The sequence below is a fragment of the Phascolarctos cinereus genome, unplaced genomic scaffold (assembly GCF_003287225.1).
Source record: "Phascolarctos cinereus isolate Bilbo 61053 unplaced genomic scaffold, phaCin_HiC Scaffold_726;HRSCAF=1367, whole genome shotgun sequence".
Lineage (NCBI taxonomy): Eukaryota > Metazoa > Chordata > Mammalia > Diprotodontia > Phascolarctidae > Phascolarctos > Phascolarctos cinereus.
This window is the reverse complement of record NW_027556098.1, coordinates 170,241,616-170,260,824: the sequence shown is the minus strand read 5'-3', so window position 1 is coordinate 170,260,824 and position 19,209 is coordinate 170,241,616.

Below are 19,209 nucleotides of genomic sequence, written 5' to 3'. Positions count from 1 at the left end.
CTTGTGTTATCCTGACTAGTTTCACAGTATTTGAGTTATTCTTTTCTGGTTGCTTGTAATATTTTCTCCTTGACCTGGGGGCTCTGGAATTTGGCTATAATATTTCTTGGAGTTTTCATTTTGGGATTTCTTTTAAGAGGAGATTGGTAGATTCTTTCAATTTCTGTTTTACTTTCTGGTTCTAGGACATCAGGGCAGTTTTCCTTGATAATTTTTTGAAAGATGATGTCTAGGCTCTTTTTTACTTTGATCATGGCTTTCAGGTGGTCTAATAATCTTTAAATTATTTTTCCTTGATCTTGTTTCCAGGTCAGTTGTTTTTTCAATGAGATATTTAACATTGTCTTCTATTTTTTTCATTCATTTTGTTTTGTTTTATTGTTTCTTGATTTCTCATGAAGTCATTAGCTTTCATTTTCTAAATTCTTATTTTTAAGTTATTATTTTCTTCAGTTAGCTTTTGGACCTCTTTTTCCATTTGGCTAATTCTACTTTTTAAGGAATTTTTTCTTCAGTGAATTTTTGTGCTCCCCACCCACCCGACCAATTTGGTCAATTCTGCTTTTTAAGGCATTCTTCTCACTGGCTTTTCATACCTTTTTTACCATTTAGCCCAGTCTGTTTTTTAAGATGTAATTTTCTTCAGCATTTTTTTTTGGTCTCCTTTACCAAGCTGTTGACTCAATTTTTATGATTTTCTTGCATCACTCTCATTTCTCTTCTCAATTTTTCTTCTATCTCTCTTACTTGATTTTCAAAATCCTTTTTGACTTCTTCCATGGCCTGAGGCTAATTCATTTTTTTTTTTAGGCAATTGGGGTTAAGAGACTTGCCCAGGGTCACACAGCTAGTAAATGTCAAGTGTTTGGTCTGGGGCTGGACTTGAACTCAGGTCCTCCTGACTTCAGGGCTAGTACTGTATCCACTGCGCCACCTAGCTGCCCCTATTCATATTTGTCTTGAAGGTTTTGGATATAGAAGCTTTGGCTTTTCTATCTTCTTCTTAGTGTGTTTTGATCTTACTTGTCACTATAGTAACTTTCTGTGGTCAGAATTTTTTTTTTGTTTTCTCATTTTTCCAGTCTGTTTCTTGACTTTTAACTCTTTGTTAAAGTAGGTCTCTGCTTCCAGAATGGAGGGTTCACTGTCCCAAGCTTCAGGGGTCTTGTGCAGTTGTTTTCAGAGATACTTCTTGGGACCTGTAAGTTTTTGGTTCTTACAAGGTGGTACAATCTAAAGATAGGTATATTTATTGTTCTTCTGGTCTGTGCTCTGGTCTGTGAGTGACCACAAGCACTCTTTTCTGTCCTGGAACTGTGATGAGGGTTCCTGCTCCACTGTAGCTGCAAGGTCTGGTGTGCTAGTGCTCCTCCTTACTGTGGGACTGCCACTCAAGACTGTAACCTGGACCTAAGCAAAGGAACAGAGGCCTGCCTCAATGCTAGCAAAGAAATCCTTGTAATCTTTTTCTGACCAGTTGTTCAACACCCTTGCCACCTGTGGGCTGAGAGCTCCAGAAGTAGCTGCTCCCACTGCTGATTCAATGGCTTCCAAGGTCTACTTCTGGTTTGCTGAGTCTGGGTCTGTGCTGATGCAGCACTGAACTGTGCTCCACTGTCATCCAGGTGTGACAGAACTTTCCTGCTGAACTTCTAAGTTGTTTTTGCCTGGGAAATTATTTTACTCCATCCTTTTGTGAGTTCTGCTTCTCTAGGATGTGTTATGGCATTATTTAAAGGTGTTCAGAGGGGATCTGGGGAGAGCTTAGGCAAGTCATTGCCTTTTCTTTGCTATCTTGGCTCCACCCTCCAAGATGACAATTATGTCTATTTTAAACAGAGTTTGTTATCATCATGTTTTCTTTGGTCATTAAAATGTGTCATTGACAGCTGAGTCACTTGATAATTATTGTTTGTATTATTCTTTGTTCTTACATGTCCAGATGTTCATTTGATGTTTCAGAATATCAATTTGGAAAAACCATTAATGGAATTTAAGGAGCTGCATAGTGGATGTTAGATTTATTTCTTCTGGTATTGGACCTGAGCCCCATGACACCACAGCATTCTCATCCACCTAAGCTTTGTTGACTAGACCCTACTTTAACAAATCAGTGATTGGATCACAATTGCTATATTAGTCCAAATCTTTAATATGGATTGGAAAAGTACTAGCTTCTACTATCGTTCCCTTGAATTCCCTGCTCGCCTAGTTGGGCATGCTGATTAATAGGCATGAATAGTTTTTCTTTGGTAGGGCATATCCAGCTCTTCCTTTCCAATCAAATGTCATCTTACCTTTACCCTCTTCTATTTTTTTAGGCTCTTTAATGCAGGGAAGCCACACATTTTCAATGACATGAAAGATTGCTTTTCCAATAGAAACGGCATTCAGGAGGAGGTGATGCTGACATAGGTCATTTAGACAGACAACTTATCTTGGGTAAATGAATCCAGGCAAAACACTCCTTATTAATTTCTAGACCTCTTTAGGCCCAGTTAATTCAGCAACTATCACATTATTAATGACATAATCCTCAATGACTGATGATAGCAGCTTCTAATTTTCCTCCATGTTTTGCCTGTAGTCAGTACCTCTATCTAAGCTCAAGAACAGCATGAATTACAAAATATAAGGAACTCTCAAGCAGTTGAGTAGTCGTTTATTATTTATGTATTCATTTACTGTGGGAAGAGGTAGAACAACTACATTTTCTTATGCGTCCTAATTTGAACTCAGACTAGAATAGACAGAACAGAGATTGAGCATCTGGCCTTTCAGGAAAAAATGCTTCCTCTTAAGGACAGCCGCAATTAGTGAATCTTTTTTTTTTTTTAAATCAAACCAGTCAAGTTTTCTTGTCTTCTCTGCTATAGTTACTATGCATCTGGTTGATGAGCAAAACAAGAAAATAAGCCAGAATTTCCAAAAAGATATTGAATATCCATCTCCTCCATTTTGAAAGGATTCCAAAGCTCACTTCAGTTTATAAATGTAGTAATTGTGCCCTATAGGGGCTAAATACCCCCATAAAATGTAATCTCTTTGAGGGCAGGGACTGTTTGTTTCATATTTTTTTTTTTGTCCCTAGCACTTAGCTGAGTGCTTGGCACATAGTAAGGAAGAGAAAAGGAATAAGCATTTATTTAGCACCTTCTATACACCAGTCACCATGCTAAGCACTTTACAAATATAATCTCTTTTCACATATAGTAGATTCTTAATAAATAATAATAATGATAGCTGACATTTGTGTCTTTTAAAGTTTATAAAACACTTTACATGTATTATCTCATTTGGTTTTCACAATAATTCTGGGTAGTGGGTGCTATTTTTGCCTCTGTTTTACAGATGAAGAAACTGAGGCTAAGGGAGATTAAATGAGTTGATCATGGTCACACATAGCTAGTATGTATCTGAGAGAGAGGGGAAGCTAGGTGATGCAGTGGATAGAGCACTGGGCTGAAAATCAGGAAGAATCGTGAATATCTTCATGAGTTCAAATATGGCTTCAGCCAAGTAACAGCTATATGACCCTGAGCAAGTCACTTGCACCTGTTTGCCTCAGTTTTCCCATATGTAAAATGATCTGGAGAAGGAAATGGCAAACCATTCCAGTATATTTGCCAAGAAAACTTAAAATGAGGTCACTAAGAATTCGACATGACTGAAAAACTACTGAAAAATCTGAGATGGGATTCCAGTTACCACAGTGTCTGGCACATAGCAGGCACCTAATAAATGTCTATGGAATTCAAACTCAGGTTTTCCTGACTCCAGGTGTAGCAGTCTGTCCAGTATGTCACCCAGCCTAGGTAGTATTGAGGTCATATGACTAACTCTTTCCCTAACTGCAAACTTAGGTAAATGACAATCTCTCTGGGACTGTTTCCTTCTCTGTAAAATTGGTGGTTTCAGGGTATGTATGGTATTAAATGTTGTACCAAATGATCTCTAAGGTTCCATCAAAATCCAGCTATCTGTGATCCTAAGTGAAAGAGCAATTTTTAGTCAGTAGTCAGTTAATAAGTCCCTACTATGTGCCAGGTACTGTGCTAAGCTAAGAAAGGCAAAAGATAGTCCTTACCTTGAGAAACTCATGACCTAATGGGGGAGACAGCAAGTGAACAATTATGTTCAAAATAAGTTTTGTATATATAGTATAAACAGGAACTAGAACAGAGGAAAAGCTCTCAAATTAAGAGATATTGGGAAAGGCATGCTGTAGAAGGTAGGGTTATGGAGGAAGAGATGAGGAGGGAGAGCTTTTCAGCCTTTGTAATGTGCTGTAGCCTTAGTGGATGGGTGGTAATTGTATTCATCATCAGAGCTGGATTGTGATATCCCAAGGTCTTAAACCATGCCAAATCACAAGAAAGTGCATTGGTATATAAAGATAAAGGCTTTATATCTGCATCTATATAAAGGTGAAGTTGTAAAAAGAGTAACAACGTAAGTGAAACATACCTTGAAATATGAGTGTTTGCACTGTAAAAGTTTGAAGTGATCGCATTTTTTTCCTGATTTCCTAATTAGTATATATTAAAACATTGTATTTATAGCAACACAAAAGCAGCTACGGTTTTCCAGACCCGCTTATTTAATGGAAGCAACAGAGTCTGCAATATGTCTGTTTGCACACGACGTTCTCTTTAACATGGAAATTTAAAGCAATTTGCCCTGTGATTTTTGGAGAGGGAAGTCACTGGTGATGTGTTCATATGATAAACTACTCCACTAATTAATCTTAGTAAGTGCCTCAGATGCACAATGACAGCAAACTGACTTGCATGAAGGATAATGATAGAATTTACCAGGAAAAAAAGCCTGGCAATCGGATCCTTTTGTTGTTGTTGTTCCCATTTTTTTTTTGATGATCACATTTACTCTGCTTCTCTTCAGTAATTCCTTGTTTGTAATGTGTTGTAACCTGTTCACAACCACCATGCATGTTTGCTTTGCCATCTGGTTGGTACTGATTTTCAGTGTTTAGCAGACTATAGAGTTCCATATCTTGTAACCATATGATGATACTAGAAGACTATTGATATTAAAAAGATAAGCCTTTGTTCTGAATTGGTGATGTGGTGAGAGTGAGGGATGACAGATGGACAGCCTGGGTGTTGTACTGGTATCCTAATAATGTTAAGAGCACATGTGGAAGGTCCCTTGCCCATTAGGTAAATCCCTCTATGGAAGGGCATGGGCACTGATCTCAGTTGCCAAAACTAATGGCATTTTCTCAGTCCTTATCCTTCTTGACCTTTCTGTAGTCTTTGACACTCTCAATCACCCTCTTCTCCTTGATTTTCTCTTTTCTCTAGTTTTTCTGTGATGTTGCTTTCTTCTTGTTCTCCTACTTGTCTGATTACTTGTTCCCTGTTGGTCTCTTTTGCTGGATCTTCATGCACGCCATGCCAGCTAACTGTGGATGTCCTAAAGGGGTCTGTCCTGGTTTCCTCTGCTCTTCTTCCTCTATACTACCCTTCACTTGGTGACTTCATCAGCTCCTATGGATTCCATTATCATCTTTATGCTGATGATTCTCAAGTTTATGCACCAACCTCTCTGCCGACCAAGACTTACACCTCTAACTGCCTATGGGAGATCTCAAGTTGGATAACCCAAATTCAACATATCCAAATCTAAACTCATCTTCTCCCCCAGTCCTTCCCCTCATCCTGATTTCCCTATCACTGTGAAGAGCCCTATTATCCTCTCAGTCCTCAAGGCTTCCAACCTAGATGTCATCCTTGACTCCTCACATTTCCTTACCCCCTGACATATTAAATAAGTTGTTGACACTGTAACCATCCTGGTCCAGGCCTGTTTCACCTCAGGCTTGGATTATTACAGTAGCCTACTGGTTGGTCTCCCTGTCTCAACCCCACTCCAATGCATCCTTTGCTCAGCTGCCAAATTAATCTTCCTCAAGCGTAGGTCTGATCAGATCACCCCTCCTATTAAAAAACTAAAAACAAAACAAAAACAAACAAAAATTTGACCTGATGATCAGATATGAAACCATCTGTTTGACTTTTAAAGTTCTTCAAAGCTTAGCCCTTTCTTACCTTTCCAGTCTTAGCCTTCTTTCTTTTCCTCACACATGACACTCCATGTTTGCTCCTGAGATTCTGACCATTTTCACTGGCTGTCTCTCTTATTCCTACTTCCTAGCTTCCCTGGCTTGACCTGGCTTCTCAGGTAAAAGCTCACCTTCTAAAAGAAGCCATTCTCAGGACTCCTTAATCTTAGTGCTTTCTATTGCTGTTAACGCTTAGGCTATTCCCTGCTAAGACTATTCTCAGTTTATGCCATGTATATAATTGTTCGCATGTGGTCTCACCCATTAGACTGTGACCTCCTGATTCAGTTCATTTCAATAAATATTTTTAAGTGCCTATGTTTGCATTGCCATCTGCATGATACCAATTTTCAGTGTTTAGTAGAAGATAGTGTTCTATATCTTGTAACCATACAATAGTATTGGAAGATTATTGATATTAAAAAGCTGTGCCTTTGTTTCTGAATAGGTGACGTGGTACCTGTGGGCCAGACACTGCTAAGCACTTGGGATACAAATACAAAAAAATAAAGGCAGTGCCTGCCCTCAAGAAGCTTACAATCTAATAGGGGAAGACAAATATACAAAAGGTATCTGGAAGGGGGGGGTCACCCAGGGGTCTCAGGTGCAGGGGCATGATGTTCCTTGAAGCTCAAACCAAGCAGAGTTGCAGACAGAAAGTTGAGAGTTAACTGAAGAGTCCAGGTCCGGGCCACTATAAAGGGAAGCTATAAAAGGAATTTAGGGCTCCACCCTCCAGCCCCCTATCACAAGAGAGGGGAGACTGATGGAGTTGAGGGGTATTGAATATCCAAAACTGAGTTTATCAGCCTGACTGTAGGATTTCACGTAATTAGCTTATCCTGGGCAGAGCAGTCCCTTGATAACAGGAACTGGTTTTGTTGTTGCTGGGTTTTGTTGTTGTTATTCTCTTTTGTTTTTGCCTTTCCCTCAATCCCAAGCACTTAGCAAGGTCCTTGGCACATATTAAGCACTTAATAAATTTGAGTTGATTGACTGGAAGACTGTGGGTAGGCATGAATTGTGGATTGAACCTTTAGTGGTAATATTTACATCAATAAGACTATAGATCTATTTGACCTTTCATTAATAGCATTAGAACTGAAAGGGGCCTTCTAGGTCATCTAATCTAACCCCTTCATTTTAAAGACAAAAAACTGAAGAACAGGAAAGTTAAGTGACTTGAGGAAGGTCACATAATTAGTGACAGAACTGGAATTTTAACTCAGATCCTTCATTTCGGCCTGTATTTTTTCTATTGCACAAGGCTGTCTAGCCAAGCTTTGACAGAATGAAAAAAACTAACAAATATAAATTAATATAAGTCACCTTTAAATGATAGAAGTAAAATGCTGACAATAAAAAAATAAAAGCCTATGACACTATGATTCTCTTCAACCAAGGAGGACATAGGAAATAAAAAGCTGACCCATTCCTGATTGATATCTTACATTGAGGGCCTCTTAACTCTCCTTTTGTAGGAAGATGCTAGACAGAAAAACTTAGCAGACTGAAGACTTTGTGGTTTCAGGATCAGGGTCTAAAACTCTCCGAGGTACCTAAAGTGGGCAATACCACCCCTGAGGGGAACCGGAACAATCTAAGAGGGATGGTGATAGCCTCGGGTGCAATTGGGGGGCATTGAATAAAAATAAGAGGGTTGTGGAAGCATAAGGAAAGAAGAAAATTTTGAAAAATCATACCTATTTCATCTGTTGTATAACAGAGTTAAAGTTGTAGTGATTACATTATTTTCCGAATAAATACACAAAATGAAAGTTATAATTGAGCAGTTATCAAGTCTGCTGACAGGTCTTAACAAGCAAGTGTTGGCAGGCAAGCATGTCACTCGATGTCAGGAAGTCCAGCAGACATAGGTAGAAATATGTGTGTGTAATGACTTGTCTACAATACTATATGGCTACATGATGCAATATTGTGTCATCACAATTTTGATGCAGAAAAAACACATATTTATAATAAATTGTTAAATTTAAGATGTGTCATTTAAAAACATTTTATATTTTTTAAGTGACTCAAGTATCAAAAAAACCATTAAAGAGTTAAAGAAAGTAGATTTCCAAGGGGGTGCTATTTTTTTTTTTTGAAAAGGGAGTGGTAGGCCAAACAAGTTTGGGAACGTCTGGTCTAAAGAGACAGAGAGTTTAAGAACAGGATCCAAACCCCTCCCATTAGAGGCCAGGCTTCCTCCTAGGAGATAACTTGGTCACTGTGTGTGGGAGTTCAGAGAAGAGAAGGGCCCCTTAGTGGAGAAGGAAAGGGAGCCTACTTTCCTTGGCCTAGCAGCATTTCTGATTGTTAGAAAAGCATTATTCCAATCTCATAATTTCAATTTTCTGGGTTCTGTACATTTGAATGATTTTGAGAGGTCTCCCTTCATGAACATCTCTCTTTTCTGAGTAACAACAGCCTTTGACAGTTTACTTGTCTTTCAATGGGACAAGGAGTTTATTCCTTGTGTAAAATGATACTCAACTACGAAATAGGATAAGCTGAACAATAGTGCATTTCTAGAAGTGTCCTTTTCCAAGTACATATAAGAAATTTAGACTGGGGAACACGAATGGGACCCAATAAGCATATGAAATAGCTTAGAAGCTTAATATATATATATATATATATATATATATATATATATATATATATATATACACACACACACACACACATACATATATATAATATATATATGTGTGTGTATGTGTGTGTGTGTATATATATATATATATATATATATATACACACACACACACATATGTTATTTTTTTTTTAGGACCTGAGGATTTGCTTCTAGCAGGCTGAGGCTGGCAGTCCTAACTTGGGACTGAAGGTACTGGAACATTATAAGTCAGAGTAATTAAGGAAGTCAATGCGCATGGTAGTGGTATGTATGAATGAGTGTGTGTGTGTGTGTGTGTGTGTGTGTGTGTGTGTGTGTGTGTGTGTGTTTAGGGAAGGGGGTTGGGGAGTTTGGAGCACTGCAGTTATGTCTTTCAAGGAAGTACTAAGAGAGTAATCATGCAGTAAATGAAGTTCCAAGAAATTATGGAGTCAGGTGGTAGGAAGTCAGGTAGAATCTGAGTTGCTGATTGGTGAGCAGTTGTACCTGACCAGACAGTTGAACATTAGTTGATAGACATTTGTTCTGCTTTTGGCTGTTCAGATGAAGAGGACTTTTGTCAGCTGCTTCCCCCTCCCACCCCTTGTGGTAACGTGTAATTAACCAGCTGGGTATATGTTTGCATTTCCCCTCTCACCCCTCCCAAATATTGCCCGTATGCAAAGCATTAAGAAAGTGAAAGTCTTTGATTCTTGGCTCTTGCAGCTCATATTCATCTCTGATTTATCTTTGCTTCCAGGGTTAAGAATAATGTTCTGCATAGAATAGATGCCCAGAAATTGGTTTTTGATGATGATGAAGTGATCTCTTTCTCCTCTGAATTCTCACAGTATTTTTATACTTCTCTTATTTCACTCTTACATTCTACTTTGTATTTATATTACATCTACTTTATAGTTATGAACACATTTTATGTCCTGTACTAGATCATAAGCTACTTGAGAATAGGGACGCTTCATTCTTCTTCGTATTCTCCACAGTGCTTTGTCCATAGCGACACTCAGCAAACTGCTTGGCACCATGGGCTGGGCATCTCGTATGAACTGGCATCTTGACCAAGGAAGATGACATGTATTTACCCAGTGTGGCCTTTGCACAAGTGACAGCCCTGTTTGTCTTGCCCTTTGGGGAAACCCTGGAACCAAAACTAAGACTCTCCTTTGCCTGGTGGCTATGGTTGAATACAAGTACAAAAAGGAGCTTCATATTTGAAAGGGAATCTTAGCTTCAGCCTTGACTTTTCTTCTGAATTCCCAGATCTGCATTTCCTCCTACATGCAGGATATCTCTAGCTGGGACCATCATAGCAGGGCCTCAAACCCAATGTATCCTTAACTGAGCTTATTGTCTCTCTCTTTAAAACTTACTCTTCTTACTAACTTGATTATTTCTATCTGTAGCATTATCATTTATCCTGGCTCCTAGGTTCAGAGCCTTAGTGTTATCACTTAGCCTTCTTCCTCACTTGTATTTGTAGCACCCCAGTCAAGTAGACTTGGGTAGTCCATTGAAGGGCACCTCTGTGATGAATAGGAGGAGACATGACTCTTGATCAGCCAAGAAACTTCTGAGAGAGAAGGAGAAAAAAAGGAGAAGTGGAGAGGCAGGTGAGAGGGAAACGAAGGCATAGATTTTGATTGGTATCTGGGGAGGAGCTGTCACCCCATAACATCTGTGGCTTCAGGGTTTCACATACATTATTCAAAGTCTGTGCTTCTTTTCAACTCTTACCCATCCCTCTAACTCTCCTTTCTCTTCTCTCTCTGAAGTCTTTCAGACAATCAGGAGTCATGTGTCCCTCAAGCCATACACAACCTCATAGGGCTGTCATTTAGGGGACTGCCCAAGGCCACTTGGGCAGGGTGTTATTTGTCCAATTAGTTACAAAGTCCTATAGACTCAATATCCACAACTTCCTTCCCATCTATCCTTTCCTCTGCATTTCTACTGCTACCATTCTAGTAGAGGCTCTTTTTTTAAAAATTTTATTTTTAATTTATGGAATAAAACAAGCATTTCCATAACATAGTATAATTAAAAAAAGATGATTGTTCATGAAACTGTAAATCTCTATGCACAACTTGCTATTCCTTTCAAATATATAACAAAATTTTTTCTTCCCTTCACCTTTCTTTTCCTCTCCCTGCCCTGCTCCCTAGAGATGGCACCCATTAGATTACTGCCATACTAATACAGGACCTTAATACCTTTGACCTCAACTATTATAATAGTTTCCTAACATACCCTTTTGCCCCTATTCTGTTCTCTCATCCAATATTTTCTTTATTTCACTATTGTTATGATGATCCTTGTGTACAGAGCTTGTCATGTTATTGCTCCTGCTTAAAATTTTTCAGTGATTCCCTGGGGTCCACTGGGTTAATTTCCCATTCCTTTGCAGGACATTCAAGACTCTCCAATAATCTGAAGTTCCCTTCTCTTTCTCGATTATCTCCCATTACTCCCCTACATACACTCTTTGCGCCAGTCAAATCTATTCTAGTCCTTGAACACGCTCTTATGACCTGTTGCCTTTGCTCATGTTATTTCTCGTATCTGGAAAATACTCCCATCCTCCTTCTCTGCTGCCTTCTTTTATAGGTAAAAGAACTTGGAAATTTACTCAATAACCAATAGGGAGCCACGGAAGATTCTGGAGCAGAGGGGTAGAATGGCAAGAACTGTGTATAAAAAGATTCATCTAGTTGTGGTATGAAGTGAGGATGGGAGCGAATGACATAGAACTGAAGCAAAATCCCTTAGGCTATTCCAGTAGCCCAAGTGAGTGGTATTTAGACCTTGTACTAGAGCGATGGCTATGGAAATGGATTGTTGCTCATCCTTCATTCTCAAAGAGGACCAATGACATCAGGAGGGTGATGTCTTGACTTGCAAGTGATTCGGATTTAAATGAGTCAGGGCTGTGTATCAGCTTCACTTTCTCCTCCAGAGTCATTGAAGTCCAATGGCATAGATATAGATCAAGATGGCTGGTGACAGCCCCCTATGGGAATGGAGAGAAGGGGGCAAATGTAAGAGTTGTGGGGATAAAATCCATAGGACTTTGCAATTGTTTGTTATTGTTGTTCATTCATTTAGTTGGTCTGACTCTTCATGACTCTATGGATCATAATTTTCATGGGGTCTTCTTTGCAAAGATACTGGAATGGGTTGCTATTTCCTTCTCCAGCTCATTTTTACTGATGAAGAACTGAGGCAAACAAGGTTAAAGTGACTAGCTCATATAGCTAGTAAGTGTCTGAGGTGGAATTTGAACTCAGGTCTTCCAGACTCCAGGGAAGGCACTCTATCCATTGTGCTAAGAGTTACTTAGCTGCCTCCTACTTGCAACTGCTACTCATTCTTTAAAATCAAACTCAAATGTTACCTTTCCCTTCAAGTCTTCTCTGTTTCCCCTTGTTAGCTGTTAACCTTTTCCCTTGGATTTCACAAGCACTCTGTTTCATTCTACTAATGTACTTATTATGTGTTATTGAGAGGTAGTGCCCTGGAACCAGTTCCACCTCTGACATACGCACTGCCTTGTGAACCTGAGCAAGCCTTTTAACTCTCAAGCCTCTAGGCAACCCTTTCAAATTATAAATGGCAGAGAATATACCTACTTACATTAGTAAAGGGGATTTCCTGATATGGGAGTTACCTATCCCAGTAAAGTCACAGATCCATCCCTTATCCCTGGGTTTGAGGCTTATTCCCCTACTTGACTCGAAGCTTCATGTTGTAAATTTTCTAACTGCTCCATTATCAAGAACTGTGCTCTACATGTAGCAGATACTTAACACATGAGAGTTGAAGGAAGGTATAGAGTATCATTAAGCTGTCTGGATCTACCATGAGTCCTGTGTTGATCTGCCATAGGGAGTTTACCCTAAGCCCGTGTCACACCTTCTTTTTCTGTTATAATCCAGGGCTGTTGAATGCCCTTTGGTGACGCTCTATGGTGGTGTTTAGGCTTTTCCCCACCCTCCTAATCACATTAGAGAATGAGTCATTTTTGTTATGTAGCTCACAGGACCCAAGGAGGGCTTTCTGAGGCCCTGAAATGAGTCATTAGTCTAGGATAGCCCCCACCTGTCTGTCTAATTAATACCAAGTAGAGATATGGCAATTATCTAGTTAATTTAATTACCTACCTCAATCAAATGAACTTGATATTTGACAGATCTTCACTGAGTGTCTCATAGACATGTCCTTATGCTATTACTAAGTTGGGGCTGCTGTGGGGATAGCACACCCCAAAGTATTCTGGGGGCTGCTGGACAGTTGGGGAAAAAGGGAGGTCAATGGGCAGCATTATATGCTAAAATGAGACCAACACAGAGTTTACAAAATCAGTGTCCAGACCTCCCATCCCAGACTTTCAATTTCCAAGGTTTATCTTTTTATTCCTGGCATTTGGACACACATCTTGGCACCCTTGCTTGCTTGGGCTGCAGACAGCCTTACCCTGTGGCCCCCAAACATTTCTTATGATTTGTTATTTCACAGAGCTCTTCAGCTCTGTCTCAAGGGTGTGTGGGTGGAGGCTGCTCTTTTTTGCAGTTGTATGTGTTAAGAAGATATCTGTTTATCTTGGTGAGCAGGGAGGAAAGAGAAAGGTGGCTTCAGAAATGCATAGAGAATGAATGCAAATTTGACTGCTGTTGCTTGAAATTCATCCTCATCAATCATCATATCTTTATAGAATTATTGAACTAGTTCCCATGAGATCTTGCCTTTTAAAATAACACTGACAGTTCCTTCACCCCTGGAAAACCCATCTATTTAAGTATCCTTTGAACACTTCTTCCAAAGGAATATTTTAACTTTTACTATTCTCTGAGTTTAAGTAAATGATACAGTCCATCTTGGAGGTAAGTCTGAAGTAAGTGTTAAATGGATCAGGAGCTCCAACTTTGGATGGGGATGATCATGAGGGGAACAAGACGTTCAGTTATCTTCATTGTCCTTCATTATCTTCATTGTCCTTTTTCTTGAGGACTGTATCATATAGGGTGATAGAGTATTAGCATAAAGGGTGGGGAGTCAAATTGACAAGATATTATTGAGCACTTGCTCTGTTGATGTTATTGTTGTTTGTCCATTTTCAAAGAGGACCAATGACATCTAGGGGGGAAGTCTTGAATTGTTAGTGAATTGGATTTAAGTGGGGCAGCATTGCACAAAGTCATCAGACTCACTCTTTCTTCTAGGGCCATTGAAGTCCACTGGCAACACAAAAATCAGGATGACTGGCAATGACCCAGGATGCGGTAGATGACCTCAGTGTCTTCTATGTCTGACCAAGCTCTAAGTACTCTACGATGCCTACCTGCTTCAGCCGACTTTGTGGACTTGGAACAAATTGATCTCATCCACCCCTTGCACTGGGGGATGTCTTCACATGCTTGAGGTGGACATCTCTCTACCTGACAGGTTTGAGGCCTAATGACTACCTTTAACTTGGTTTAGCCTGACTCCCGAGGTAGTGTACCAGGGTGTGGCTGCTGCACATGCTACAGCTTCTAGAAGCCACAGGTGAGAGTTGGGTGGCAGGTGGACACCAAAGGCGGATAAGCAGCCCTCATAATGGTCCACCAGCCCTCGCATCAGAGGGGCTAGTGCTCCTGAACACTCCATTCCCTTGTGAATACTTTGTGGATGGTAGTGTGATAGACACTGTGGAGATACAAAGAAGTGAAAGATGAAAGTCCCTATCCTGAGGAACACAGGGATAATAACACTTTTACTACCTTCCCTCACAAGGGTCCTGGTGAGGAAATTGCTCATCAAACTAAAGGTGCTATATAATGTAATCTCCACTGGGGAGATATTCTTTGAAAATAAGACACAATGAAAGAATGAGCATTGGCTTCAGAAACAGAGGACTTGGGTTCAAGACCAACTGCTGATGTGCAGATGTTTTCTATTTTGGCAAGCCCTTGACTTCCCCGGGTTTCAGTTTCCTTATCTGTAAAATGAGGGGGTTGTACTGGATGATTGTTTGAAGTCCTTTCCAGTTTGTGATGATTCTGGTATGAGACAATTTATAATCAAGGGCTTTATGAAGAGGTACAGGATGGACATGTAGAGTTAAGAAAGATCAGTAGGGAGTTGGAAAAAAAAATCAGGAAAGGCTACTAACAAGAAAAGGTGGAGATTTGAAGTGGACCTTGAAGAACAGATATAATTTGGGTGAATATTAAGGAGTTCTATGATTATGGGCTAATCACTTAACTTCTCTTAGCCTCGACTTTCTCGTCCGTAAGATTATTTAGGGTAGCAAGGTGGTGCAGTGGAGAGATCACCAGGCTTGGAATCCAGAAGATATGAGTTCAAATCTGGTCTCAGACATTTACTAGCAGAATGACCCTGGTCAAGTTATTCAACCCTGTCTGCCTCAGTTTCCTCATCTGTAAAATGAGCTAGAGAAGAAATTGGTAAACCACTCCAGTATCTTTGCCAAGAAAACCCCAAATAGGGTCACATAGAGTAGGACACAACTAAAACAACTGCACAGTAGCATCAGCAGCAGCAGTAGCAGCAAAATCATCTGATTATAGCTCATATGGTCATCCTGCTCTGTACTTTACAGAGAAGCTCTTTGAGATAGGTAGCATAAATTATTGCCATACCCATTTTACAAATGAAGTTGGGAGAGGTTGTAAGATTTGTGAAGGGTATAGGATCATAGATTTAGAACTGGAATGGACCTTAGAGGTAATTTAATTCATCCTTTCCCCTCATTTTGCAGATGAGGAAACTGAGGCTTGGAGAGGTTAAGAAGCACAATCAAGGCTTTATAGTAGGTGGTAGGCAGTAGACCTTACTAGGTCCTCTGATTCTAACCCTAGTTCTGTTTCTGCTGTTAAACCCTGCCAATGTAGGTGGTTAGTATCAGAAGACCTAGGTCTTCTGATTACAAATCCAGTGTTCTTACATCACATTGTCTTTCCATGCAGCAAAATATAGTTTCATATTCTAGAGATAATATGGTGTAGTGATAAATAGACTGGTCTTTGGACCAATAGACCTGCATTTAAGTTCTCAGCTATGAAATTACATGCTTACTAGTTGCATGGAAAGTATTTTTTAAAGTACCTACTATGTGCTAGGCATTGTGCTATGAGCTTTACAAACAAATATTATCTCATTTTATCCTCATAACAACCCGAGGAGGTAGGTGCTATTATTACATCCCCATGTTACAGTTAAAGAAACTAAGGTAAACAGGGTTAAGTGACTTGTCCAGGGTCATACAGATAGCAAGTATCTGAGGCTGGATTTGAATGTAGGTCTTCCTAAATTCAGACCCAGTCCTGACCCATACACTATTCCACCTGGGTAGCCCTTATAATCTCTCTGAGTCTCAATTTTCTCATCTGTAAAATAAGGATAATAACACTTTTACTACCTTCCCTCACAAGGGTCCTGGTGAGGAAATTGTTCATCAAACTAAAGGTGCTGTATAATGTAGGTTATTATTATTCTTGTTTTTTTATGTTTTTGAGTATGAGAGGCATTCTAAATAGGGAAAATAGTGTGTGCAAAGGCATAGAGTCAGGGAGGAGCTTTGTCAGAACCAATGTCATTCAGAGTGAATGTGATTTACCTCTTGAACTTTTAAAAATACAGCAATTTTAGAAGGCCTAATCCTAAAGCAGTCATCTCATAGGACTTTCCTGGTTGGTTTTCTGATCTGTCTTCCATTCCGTATTTTGCCCCAATTCAGAGCTCTAGGTAACCTAGCACTATCCTATCTTCCAGATGTTGATTACCCACTATGAAATTTATGTAGTATAGGCAAATGACTTTTTGTATGGGCAAGATGTCCAATGCAAAGGATGAGGAAAGAAAGACCACATCAGGTTGGAGTGGTTAGAAAAAGCTGCATTCAGAGGTGGAATGTGAACTGGATTTTGAAGGACTGCACACAGTAATTCTCTTTAGCCTAATTCTCACATTGGTTAGCATTATACAGTTTGTACAGCCAACAGAAAGTACTGAAGGAGTGATCTCTCCCTACTCTCAGAAAGATATGGGAGATTCTGTATATAAATAGCACAGGCCTTGATTGTCTGTCATGTTTGGCCAGCTCTTCCCATTAGCTGATATGAAAACAAAGCTCTTCTATATTAAGACCAAATTATAGTCTGGGCTTTATGATTGCTGTCATCTTTATTCATACTCATTAATGCAAGACCTTTATCTTGAAAGATTATCTCATTATTGAATCACCTACAGCCCAAGCTACTGCATATGTGTGCTCTTCCACTGAAATATATCATTTTATTCTAGGAGCTAAAACATGGAAACCAAAGGTCACAGACATTTGCCTTCATTCATTTTCTGGATTTAAAATTTATTATTTACATATCTGATATTCTCAATTGCAAAAAAGAAAAAAAGATATCATACTTTTAGATTTTGTATCTTAAAAATTGCCTTAGTAAATTGTGGTTTTTTTTCATGTTCTACTAGGGAAAAGCCACAAATTAAACGGTTGTTTTTACTTTTAAAGAATTACAATTTCAAATCAGTGGGTCCATTTCTGTGTTCTGTAGAGTGCTTTGTGCATAAAATACCTAATATATATGTAAGAATAATAGGAGCAATTGTTATTTTTCCTTAGTACGAGTCATTTCTGTCTCTATGACACTAGAAATTCTCTTTCCAAATCATTATCAATTCTGCCTCTGCACTGTCTCTGCCCCCCTTTTCTACTTCCACTACCTTATTCAGGACCTTATCACTAATTGACTGCACAATTGTAAAAGCCTCCTGATTCCCCTGCCTCCAGGCTCTTCTTTCTCCAATCCATCATTCTCACCACTGCAATATAGCTTAGTGGAAAGTGTGTTGGATTTGAATTTTGGGAAGACCTGGCTTTGAACCCTGCCTTTTCCACTCACTCCCCATGTGACCATGGACAAGACACTTAAACTTTCTGAGCCTTAGTTTCCCCATCTGTAAAACAGATATGACCATACCTATAGTATGTAACTCTTAGAGTTGTTATGAAGCCCATAACATAGTGAGACAATGTAGGTAACATGCTTTACAAGCTAAAAAGTCTTATGTAAATGTCAATTGCTATAATTTCGTCTTTTTATTCTCATTGCCTAGGAAAGCTCCTCACATGCAGAAAGTGCTTAAAGATGTTTTTTATGAGTTTATTGATGAGGTAGAGCCAGGGGGCTAAGTTGCGGTGTATAATATGATTCAGCCAATTAAGGTAAGATTTGAAACTTCCCTTGCCTAGTACATGCTTTTTGGGGAGGAAGTTGGGAGATGTGGAAATAGAAGAAAAGCATTTTGCAGTTTGTAGATAAAGTTGGAAGCATTTTTGAGAAGCCATTTACTCTTCCTCTCAATCTCTATGCAAAACCAAAGCTTAAATATCTCTAAAACTTTAAAAATATTATTTTAAAAGCCCTCCACAAAAAGAGATCTATACAACTTTATTAGACAACTAGTAATGGACAACTTTTATTTCAAGTAACTTTTTAAAATGGCTAACTTGAATCTTTTCTATTGATGTTTATGTTCAATTGCTTTTGTTTCTTCCCCCAGAGAAGACAAGAACCCCACACCAGCTCAGTTTTCATCTTTTGAATTATAACTTTTTATACATTAGACAGTGTCTAATATGTAATTAGACAAAGGCTATTAATTGCAACTTTAGCTTTTTCATATTCAAAGTCCCAATTCATCATCCAAATATACACAAATATAATTAGTCCTGCGTGTCCCTAAATGCTTCTTTTACTAGCTTGACTCCATTTAGAGGTGAATGGAAACACCCATGTTCAGGCTTTTTGAGGTTCTGTCCACATTTCTGAGTGGTTTTTCTTCTTTTTTTCTCTGTGATGACATAGATACCCTTAAGTACAGTTGGTGCTTTTGATGGTGTAAACAAAGAAGTTTGGAGAAGCAAGGACTATTCCAAAGGAATAATTAGGTACTGCTCTTGTCCGGTCTCTTTCCTTCTGTTATAGCTTGTGGCAGAGTTGGACCTGGAGGTCATGGCACTGAATGAGACAGTTGGAAACATAAAATATGCCTTTTTCAATTAATCTGAAGAGTCTATGAACTTTAACCTTTTGTGAGTTCTCATCCTCCTAGATCAATCTGCAGCCTGTAACCCTAGTTGGTGTTAGTCTTTAGTTTTCAAAGAGGACCAATGACATTATGGTTGATGTCTTGAATTGCATATGAATTGGATTTACACGAGGCAGTTTTTCCCAAAGTCATTAACCTGACTCTCTTGCAGAGTCATCGAAGTCCAGTGGCAAGACAAAAGTCAGAATGACTGGTGATGGTCCAGGTTGCAGCAAATGACATTGGCATGTTCGTCTGGCCAATCTCTAAGCACTTCCATAGTGCCTGCTTCAGCCACTTTCATGGCTGTTGGAACAAATTGTTCTCATCTGCTCCTTTATCTGGGGGAAGACCTCACACACTTGAAGGTAGACATCCTCCT